Source organism: Rhipicephalus sanguineus, chromosome 6 (genome assembly GCF_013339695.2).
Source record: "Rhipicephalus sanguineus isolate Rsan-2018 chromosome 6, BIME_Rsan_1.4, whole genome shotgun sequence".
Lineage (NCBI taxonomy): Eukaryota > Metazoa > Arthropoda > Arachnida > Ixodida > Ixodidae > Rhipicephalus > Rhipicephalus sanguineus.
Genome location: NC_051181.1, coordinates 160,513,240 through 160,523,861, shown reverse-complemented (window position 1 = coordinate 160,523,861; position 10,622 = coordinate 160,513,240).

Genomic DNA, 10,622 nt, shown 5'->3' with positions numbered 1-10,622 from the left:
GCATTACAAATGGTTGAGCATCGTTTACACGCAGTTTGCTGAAATATTACGCTTATCTGCAAAGTTCTAACCTAGTTAAAGACACTTTTACGAAGAACGCAACCCCAGTTGCCTTGGGAGAAGTGCTCGAACGCGAACTTCATTTCATTTCATTTATTCGCACCCTTAAGACCCGATTCAGGGGCTTTCGCACAAGCCCGTCGCTCTCAAAAAGCGCAAGAGTGCTTTGACTGCGTTGCGGGCCGTCGAGAGACGTGGATGGTGCTTTAGTAGCACCTGCACGGAAAGTGGCCGATCATTCAGTCGCGACAGTGCGATCCCGCACGCTGCAGTGAAATCACTGCATCTCTCCTTTCTCTTTTTCTTTCTCTTCCCTCCTCTCCATTTTTCGTCTTTCTATTCCCCTTCCCCGATCCCCCAGTGTAGGGTAGCCAACCGGAAGTGTTTCTGGTTAACCTCCCTGCCTTCTCCTTTTCGGTTTCTTTCCTTAAGGCCCGAGGGAATTACAGAGAGGAGTGCTTCTATGGAAAAGTACAAATCAAGGATACAAATACAAAGACAAATTGAAAAAGAAAGGGAAAATATAAATACGAGCTTGTTTATACAGTGTTAGCTGTTATACAACAACTGATGTTTTACATTAAATGCTTGGGGAATATTCTTAGTGACAGCGATAGTGAATTCGTAGTGATATGGTGCTGTGTACCTTTTGTGGAACTGTCACTTCGCATCCAGATAATGTCTCTCCAAACGTACAACTCCGAGGTACCGTTTCCAGTCAGCACTGAGCTTGTATGGCCTCGGTGTCCCAGGAGCTTTCTCAGGAGTCACAGGCGGTGTTATACTCGAGATGCGCCCTGATTATCCCCAACCTGTATAATTAGCCGTAACTGCAACGGACTTCGTAATGAAGCGGATCCGCCTTATACCTTGGCACTGTATGACCGGTAGTCCCAGGAGTGCTTCGGCGACTCGCAACCTAGACTGGCAATGGCATTCAAATATTTCTCTGGAAATTTGCTGATAGCGCGAAGTGGACATTCCACCCGTGCAGAGCATCCCACGAATTCATCTCGTGGCTTTGATGCGCCCGAGTTTGGCTGCCAGCTATGGGAAAATTAATGCGTGGTTTAAGTTATCCTGTAGACACGCCATGTTTACTCTGTAACGTTGTACTGCTGAGCACGAGGTTCGATTTCAGACCGAGCAGCGTTTATTTCGGACTACACAATAAATAAAGATGCCTCATCCCTCCGTCATAGGAATCAGAAACCATCTTCAGCGCTAGCAGACAAGGACGAAGGAGAGATGACACCACAATGCGCTAACTTCAACACTTTTATTTCCAGGAAACAGCAATCTAATTATCCATGCACAGTGCGCCACCTCATTCTCGCTGAAGATGGTTTCTAATTCAGTATACCAACAAGCCCAAAAAATGGCAATCCTAAAATTCATAGTAATCAGTATAACAGGAAAGTGGAACTTGTCCTCACGGATGTAGTTAAATGTTTATTGTACATTGATATACGAGAGCTTGTACATTCTTGTACGAGATATACGTATTAGCGTCATCACCGAATCAAATCACCACGCACACCGCGTTTCACTGGTCATAGAGATTCCTATAATATTAAAGCGAAAGCCTCCGCTGCGCTGAGACTACCGAAACACTCGCAGTCGGAGTTCGTTATTGTCGTGATGCATTACTCGTGACCTCCTAGATTGGCTTCGGCAACGCGCCGTTGCTAGTGTTGCTCAGGCCGTTCCATTCTCACGGGGAGAGCGTAATCAGTGACAGGGTGTGACAGCCAGAAGAGCGTCGCTGATTGGACGCTGAGCTTGGGCTAAGGTTGCCATACCGCGGAATGTAAGAGTTAACAAAAAACATGGTTGATCCCTCCGTCATAGGAATCGGTATAACGCGAAAGTGAAACATGTCCTCGCAGAAGTAGTTGAATGTTTATTCTACATTGATATACGAGAGCTTGCACAAAATCTGTTGGGGTTTGGCAACTATAGAATCGCTCGATGGGGGACGCACCCACGTTGACGCCTGGTGGGACATCTCCAACCCGACGACTAACGTCCATGAACATGATTAAACTTTTGTAGTAGCTGTAGTACTTAACATAAAGCTGGACACATCATATGGTGAACCCGCGCTCAAAGACGGCTTTAACATGCACATAATCAGGCACAAAATAAACACTACCTCGACATGCACTCATTCAAAGCGTCGTCATTTGAGGAGAGAAACGGCAAGGTATGCGCTCCCTAGTAGTCAGTGCCACGGCCCCTACATAAAAAGAAGGTGCGGCCTGCTGCGTCGCGCCGCCGTCAATGAGCGAGCGCGTCTCGGCTGAGTTGACAGTTGCCGCCGCTGCTTTTGGTGAGGTCGCTACTGTTCCGGTACACAAAGCGGACGCCGGTCCACGCCATAACATGGTTGCCTCGGGAAATTTTTGCTCAGGATTTATGAAGGTTCTTTTGCTTTTTCGTGTGCTCTTTCGTGTGATCGTGTGTGTGAACGTGCTTTTCCGTGCTTGTCCAGGGTTCTTTGGTGAGCGCGTGTGTGGCAGCCAACCTTCTTTTGCGGCGCGATGCAGCGAAACTGCTCTGTGTCGCTCCGCGACTCAAATGCCAGAAAATACGCGACTGTGAAATATCACGAATTTTCCTGCGGTCTACAGCGTTGAGAAGCGTTGCTAAACGATATCTCTCGCCAAGGTCTGTCGGGAAAATGAAGCAAGAGGGAGTGAAGCGACAGGTTTCTTGTATGTGTGTTGTCGCGTAAACACATCTGAAGGAAGGCTTTCCGTTTATGAATAAATCCTTCCTTGTTTTTAATGAAACTGCACTAAAAGTATTAAGCTGCTGGTCTAATCATTTCACACTTTTGTCGCCGGCACAACTTCATGTATATTGATATTTTGTTTTGTTGGCGTCTCTCATAATCATAGCGTGGTTTTGGGACGTTAAACCCCAGATATTATTATTATTATTATTATTATTGATATTTTGTTTCCAATTCATGGCTTAAGAAGGTACAATCAGACATGAAGCCAGAGCTTTTCCTATATGGAGGGGAAAGGTGAGGTAGCAAGGTGGTTTTCATGCCAAGCGCGGTTGCGAGGGGAGCTGTTGGGAGAAACGTGCTTATCGGGAACACCGGCAGAAGAGTGAAGTGATAGAGGAGAAGTTGGATTTTGGAGGGAACGGCGCCCGGATAGTTCGGTCGCCCTCCTCAGATAAGTGCCGGCGTCACACGTTGATTCATTTAATGGAGAAACGTACACATACCTATGACAATTCGTAGTAATCAGGAGTTTTCTTCATTACGCATGAGTTGTCGCATTACTTCGGAAATCCGATACAAGTCGTATTTCCTGCAGTTTTTCATTAGCGGACGCATGTGTTCCCGTGAAGTAAATAAACAACATAGTGATAGAATTTGTTGAGCAGAACCTCACTCTTAACTGCTCACGCATCTCACGATATTGTCACGCGGACAACCATCCCGGAGAGTACTGAGGCCCGATCTACAAAATATTTCCCGAGCAGGAGCGCCACAGCGAACGCACGGAGAACTAGGCGCGAGACGCCGTTTCGGCGCCAAGCAACACAGGCCGCACCTTTCTTTTGTGTAGCGGCCGTGTCAGTGCCAGTGCCACTTGAAGCTGTAGGCGGCGGAGAAACACTGCTATACTCGCGGACAACTTTTCTTGGCATTCAAGCTAGAGTGTACACTCTACTGAAGCCAAGGCTGCAGAGCCAAATTGCGCGTATTCTACCGCTAATGAATGTATTTCCACAATTGCGTCCATGTTTTGTACGCGAGACATGAAAGCTACTCCTTCATTTTCTGCATGTAGCTCTTTGAGACAGGACGCAGCACACACGACTATATTATTTGTACTTATTTCGCCTCATACGTTGTCACTTTGCATTTTTGCACGCGTGAGAAAGTCTCGCCTTTTAAGTGTACCTCAAACGCTAAGCGGCGTCTGCATCGGTATGCAACTCTGATTGAGCGCAGCCATCAGTTTCCACAGCGGTACGAGACGCGCGCCAAACCGGACTACTTCGCGTAGGAGTGCATTTGCGGACGACTCCGCCCCCGTAGCTTTCCCTTAATTGCCAAGAAAAGTTGTTCGCGCGTATAGTTCACTTGGAATGGGCCCTACGGTGGCGAGGAGGCATCACCGGCTGACGCGAAAGGCGAATCGCTAACTGCGTCGTCACCGAATCGAATCACCGTGGACGCCGCATTTCACCGACCACAGAGTTTTTCTACAATATTTCTGCGAATGCCTCCGCCGCGCTGAGACTACCGAAACGCTGGCACTAGGTGCTCGTTAGTGTCTTGATGCATTACTCGTGGCCTCCGAGATTGGCTCCGGCAACGCGCCGTTGCTAGTGTTGCTCAGGCCATTCCACTCGCACAGGAAGAGCGAAATCAGATACAGGAATGTGACAGCCAGAAACGTCGGTTATTGGACGCTGAGCTTCTTTACTGAGCTTTGGCTAAGGTCACTATCCTGCGTAATGTAAGAGAATTAACAGAAAGATCACACCATGGCCAGGCTAGAAGCGGCTACGGGAAACGCGACGCGAGTTGTCTTCCCTCCAGTCTGGCAGTCAGGCCCTCCAGTCTGGCCAGGCGAGCCTCGCTATGAGCGAGGCTTGGGCTAAGGCCCCCACCTCGCGGTTTAAGGCGTTGACAAAATTCCACTTCTTTTGGAAACGCACCGTATGGGACGGCCGTAGCAAAGGTGCAACAGCACGTTTCCGGTGCTAATCACTCAGGCCACGCATTACTTCACTGTACCGCTCCCGGGCGGCGACACTATAGTCGCAGACAACTTTTCTTGGCAATGAAGCGAGGGCTACAGAGCCACAACGCACGTATCCTACCGCTAATGAATGTCGTCCCTCTATTGCGTCCGTATTTTCTGCGTGAGATATATAAAAATACTCCTTCATTTTCTACATGTAGCTCTTTGAGACGAAACGCAGAGCACACAAGCAAGATATTTGTATTTCTTTTACTTTATACGTTGTCACCTTGCGTTTTTGCGTGCGTGAAAAAGTCGCGGCTTTTACCCGTACGACGGACCCGTACCTTAAACATTGAGCAGCATTTGCGTCGAAATGCAACGCTAGCCATCACTTTCCACGGCGTTACGAGACGCGCGCCAAACCGGACTACTTCGCGTAGCAATACCTGTGCAGACGCTCCGCCCCCGTAGCTTTCCCTTCATTGCTAAGAAAAGTTAGAGCACTTTGAGAGGAAAGTGTGAGATAAAAGGCGCGTTCGTTAACCCTCATGCATGTGTGACCATAGCGCAGTGGTTAGATCGTCCTTCATCTATCGTTGCCTACCGAGAGGTCGTGGGTTCGACTCCCGTTTACGGAACTTTTTTAGGGGCGAAGCACCTTAAGGCCGACGTATGTACGTCCGTGCGGCGTCCGCATCTGTGCTTACACACCTACTCGCCCACTCGTCTTGATTCACTTCGTGGAGATGCATGGTTTCAACAATAGATTTAACAATAGATTGATATCGGTCATAATTGTACGAAACAATATAAAACACCTGCCAGCACAAACCCTTTATACTAGCCGGTGACCTTAACGCACACATTATGGACCTTATCCCCTAGCTTTCTCGTCGACTTTCACAGTCGGCTGTCACGGTATATAGAAAACCGTTGCTATAGCCGAAACGTATATGTGTGCATGTGAATAAAAAAAGGTTTACAATAGACGATCATCAATCGTAATTGTGACAGAACAATATAAAACACCTACAAGCACAAACCCTTTATACTAGTCGGCGACTTCAACGTAGACATCACGGACCTTAGGACCTAGCTTCGTCGTCGACTCTTTATGTCACTTTATGTCACTCAATTTCCATTATATGGTCCAACGCTCGGGTAACGTACGGTTGCTCACCATACGATACCCTGAGCTTCGCCCACTCGTCATGATTCACTTCGTGGAGATGCGTGGATTTTTCTTCTAGTTTATTTCCTTGCCATCTGATTGTGTTCATTCTGCTGACGTATTTCCGGGACGGAAATACGTTATGAAAGTCTTGGCGGATTCCGGCATAAAACACGTTCGTGTTTTATGCTGTTCTTAAACGGGAAGGGAAATGCGACGTGCGTCGGGTCTCCCCCAAGGAAGATAAAAAGTATATCTGGAGTGAAAGATATGCCTCGAAAGTGAAGCCAAGAATCCGCCATCTTACCAGTGGCGAGATATAACGTCAGCGGGCAGCGAAGAAACAGCAGCGTTTTCCTCACACGTCATACCAGTTTGGTATGCGTAATCTTTTCGGACAGATAGTGCTCGACGTGTGCCTTTGTGTTACACGTTCCCTTAATATGCCTCAGCATCTAGGCAAATTTTATTGGAGATCCGCTCATCAATATTCTTCTCAATAGGTTACTTTCATCGTGAACAACGATCTCTTATTTTAGTATTCGCCTGGCGTTTACCCTAACAGAGCAAAGCCACTTTACCTCTAGGCGGGCACCATCTGAAAAGAGCGTGTTTCCGATACAAATCAGGGGAAAACCGTGGCTTCACTTTTGCCGGCGATGCGTTGCGAGAATTTCCACTCCAGCATTTTTTTATCCTGCTTGGTCTGCCCTCTAGCCTGGCCGTGATTTCTCACAGAGCGAGCGGGCAACGAGGTGCGACAGCCATGAGAGCGTCAGAGAGCTATTCTTTAATATGCATGGATGCTATGAGCGAGGCTTCGGCTAAAGCCGCCTCCTCGTGGTGTGTTAAGGCGTTGAAAAAAATTAAACTTCTCCTATTGGAAACGCACCGAATGAGACAGTCGTAGGAATCGCGCGTTGCCGGAGCTAATCGCGGAGGCCACGCATTACTTCGCTCTACTGCCTCTCGACGGCGACACCACCCCGCGAACCAAGAGCACTGTGAGAGGAAAGTATCAGAGATAAAAGGCGCGTTCGTCTAGTCTCCTTCATGTGTTTGACGGTAACGCAGTGGATTATGCGCCCACCAGCTATCGCCGCGGACCGAGAGGTCGTAGGTTCGACTCCTGTCCACGGTGCTTTTTCTTCTAGTTCTTTTTTGCCACCTCATCGCGTATATTTTGCTGACGTATTTTCGTGACCCAAATACGTCATGAATGTCTTGGTGGACCCCTGCATAAAACACTTTCGTGTTAAAAAAAAATCACAGCATATCCACGGAGTGAATGATGATGAGTGGGCGAAGCTGCGGAGGTTCATCGGTAAACCGTGAATCTTCCGTGAATTCTGCCCAGTACATCATCACCGACGTGAGATCGGGCGCGTTTATACTAAAGGTTCGATGAGTTATGACGACTTGCAGCTCACTTTAATTTACATGTACGCTGTGAATTTTCATTGTTTAGAAAACAATTGCTTTAGAAAACATCTGGCGTCTTTCGTTAAGCAGCTGGCGTCTTTTCGTTTTGCTTTAGAAACATCTGGCGTTCTTTCGTTTTGCTTTTACAAAACATCTGGCGTCTTTCGTTGGTTTATTTCATCAATCAACGGCGTTTTGAACAATATTTTTATTGTTTAATCACGCACAGGAGAAATCTCACCAGGCACTACCTTGGAGGTAAAGAATGGCTGCTAATGGGAATGAGAGACAGAAGAAGTCGGCTTTTAGCTAACGCTGCGAATTTTTTATTGTTGAACAACGCACAGGAAAAATCTCCCACCGGCACCACCTTGGAGGTCAAAGCGTAAGACTGGCTTACGCACTACGACGACTACGACTACGAGGGACGAATGGGTGCCGCCTTAAGGAGCTTCGCCCCTAATAAGAAAAGATCGCTTGCTCTACTCTGAGTGCACGTTGTAAAACACAAAGTTGTAAAAAGTACTCATCAGTTCTCAGCTATAGACGACGTCCGTCATAACCTACTGTGAGCCTTCAATGTGTTAAGCACAATAATTTAATTTGCAAACAATTTCAAAGGAACAATGCGCGACAGTTCTATTAAAAAAGCGCCGTGAATCCTTTTTGAGTGCATACTTTGTTTATGTAAACAGTGTGAAATTCGAAATTAAAAGTACTTGTACTGTCCAAATCCCTACAAAAACCAGGAACACAACCGTAGCACTTAGGGTGTAAAAGCTGGCCGTCAGTACTATAAGTAACTCCGTCTACTAGCAAATCTATCTCCTGCACTTTAAAATGTTTCTATTAGCAAAATGTCTTCATCAGTATTCGTAAAGCGAAATACCGATCGCAGGCTCATTCTCGGTCTATAAACTGGGTGTTTCAAGAAATGTGTCCAAAACATCTAAGAAATAAGTGAAATGCAATATTTGCTCGCTGTCTTCATAACCACTTTTTTTTTCGTAGCGGCAGGCACCTTAAGATGAATAGAGACGATAACTACAGTATTAATTACAGAATTAAGGTAATTAAATTTTCAGTTACAGGAGATATGCGGTCGGGTGAAACGGGACAAACGGCGTCCTTTTCGAGCAGTGCCATTGCCGCTTTGAGATTTCCAGAAAGTGGGCACTGGTAGTTTTGCGGAGTGATGAAATTTGACCAAATTCACAGGCGAAACCGAAACAGAAGCGCCAGACAGCGCAACTGCCATGCCCTTGCAGACGACCAGAATGGACGTTTAGAAGAACTTGTTCACCACTCGGAGTTCAAAGACGAGAGAGTGGTTTCTTTCTCGCCTTCGCTGCCCTTCCCACAAGCGAATTATCCTCCTCGCCACTTATTTCTCCCGAAAAGCACGCGTACAATGTCAGCACTAAGCGTTTAGCCTATTAGGATTTCGCACTTGTCGGCTACAGGCTGTTATCTCCGCTTGTGCAGTCGAAAACACACGAAACTAATTGAAATCAGTTGATCGCGCACCATATGCGGGACAAGGAAGAACAAGTGGACGACTGCACGGCAAACCAGGGCAGGAGACAATCCACAACTGAGATTTCTCGCATGTGGACCAATCGAGAGTATGTGCCCTAATGGCGTCACGTGAATCGCCGCTCTGGTGTCACGAAGTGCGTCAAAAAGACGGAATTGACAAGAAAGAATAACGCGCTCGTTTTTTTTTTTTGTATTTTCAGAGGGCCTTTAGGGTCGTGTTGGAGCATCTTAACAAAATAGAAATACCCTGCGCAACCTGACAATCACATAGCGCAGACTTGCGACTAACTTTTATTCCTCACAGTCCACCTTAAGTACATTCGACAAAAACCATCACCGATTATTCATTATTATTATTATTATTATTATTATTATTATTATTATTATTATTATTATTATTATTATTATTATTATTATTATTATTATTATTATTATTATTATTATTATTATTATTTGGCTTGGATACATAGAAAACACGAAGACACAATGGAAATGAAGATATGGGGGAAAGAAAGAGGAAACATAATAGGAAATAAAAAAAACAAATAACATAGAATGCACGCCACAACAAAGCACCACAAAAATAATCACCAAGAGCGCATATCGATAAAGCTCATTTCGGCGTTGTGAAAAAAAGATTGAACATACCATAATGACGTCACTGTTTCTCACAACGATTGCAATGGTGCTAGTTCGTCTGCATTCGTTAACCCACGTGCGTCATGCGTGTTATAATCGCAAGCGCAGCCCGCACACTCACAAAGCGAAGTAGATCGAGGGTTGATATAACGAGGCTCGCTCATTCTGGACGTCTTGGAACAGTAGGGCAGTAGCGCTCTTCCCAGTTTCCGTTCTGGTTACAGCGGCAAAACTGGTCGCTTTTAACCACTTTGCAAAATTGACCAGCGGCTGCTTTTTGGACAACTCAAAGCAGCAATGGGCTCGTCCTATAGAAACAGCTCCGATTCTCTTATTTGACCCGACCGCTTCTCTCCACAAATTAAAAAGTTCATTATTTTAATTGTTTTAACTATGGTCGTAATTGCTGTCTCTGTTCATCTCACGATGTCTGCAGGTATAGAAAAAGTAGCTATGAAGGCGGTGAGCACATATTGCATTTTCTTACTTTTGAGAATTTTCGGACATATTTCTTGAAAAATGCTCTTCATCCGCACAAAAAGGATTTGAGGAAAAATTGCAGAGGCACGTGAGTCTTCTTACTTGCACTGAAGGCGAAAGCACACTATCGCTGTGCGTGGCGACTACAACGACGCCCACGCTAAATGACGTAATCATGTGACGTCATCACTTGGTCACGTGGGTTTTCTTGCCATCGGGCATGGAGGAAGGAAGAAGAAAGGAGAGAGCATTACGTCACGCGATTGAAGCCCACCGTAAACGTCAGAGCGCGCGGTAGGTTTAGGTGTTAGTACTACCGGTGGCGTTCTGTTTTTGAACCTCCTCCGTGAGCCGGCCGGTCTGCGCCGAACAAGCGCGCTTCGATTAAATGCTACCGGGCGCCATACCCGAAGTCTCGGCAAATCTCATTTCTTGCGTGATCTTGACGCAAAATGTCTCGTGTTGGGCCGACACTGCTGGCTTCAAAACGAGTTGGCTTTCCAAGGCTAGCTGCGTGTGTAATGCTCTCTGCTTTCTTTTTCTTTCCTCCATGCCATCGGGTGGTAACGCCGCTCGCCAGGCGGACGCCG